The following is a 600-nucleotide window of genomic DNA, read 5'->3' as shown; positions in this document are numbered from 1 at the left end:
TTTGCAAGCTTTTAGGCACAGGCACCCTTCTTCAGGCATATAGAGTCTGCTGGTGAATTGTGGGCTCTCCCAGGTAGAATGGAAGCCAAAATGCAAAATGCAGGCCTGTGAAAATGCAAATATGTGGCAGTGAGGATCAGAGGGGTGGAAGACAGTAGGTGTGAGACAAGTGGTGGGGGAAGGGGAAATGTTGAACTGGTGATAGAAGAATGTAGCTGGTAAAATGCAGACAGGTTACCTGGGGTTATCAGATGGCAGGCAGGTTATAATGTGCCATAAATCCAATGTCTATACTTAGTCCGTGATTTATGGGCTAGCTTGGGTGAACAGCATTCTCCCCAAAACTCCACTTCTCATCTGCTAAGGTGAGTCCCTCCCCACCTGCTTTAATCATAGAGAGATGTTCACAACATGCACAGTGATTGTCCCCAGTGAGAGAGAGATGGATAAATCAACAACATTTGGGAATGCCTGTCTATGGTGAACTAAAGTTGCAAGCTTTTTGAAATGTTATAATCGCTAAAAAAGAATAATATTATGTGCATGTGCGTGTGTGGGGGGAATGGCTGGGGTTAGACCTTCATTCTGCTAAATCAAATG

The sequence above is a fragment of the Gavialis gangeticus genome, unplaced genomic scaffold, assembly GCF_001723915.1.
Source record: "Gavialis gangeticus isolate Ggan-Ray unplaced genomic scaffold, GavGan_comp1, whole genome shotgun sequence".
Lineage (NCBI taxonomy): Eukaryota > Metazoa > Chordata > Crocodylia > Gavialidae > Gavialis > Gavialis gangeticus.
The sequence above is the reverse complement of the archived record's forward strand: the minus strand, read 5'-3'. Positions refer to the sequence as shown.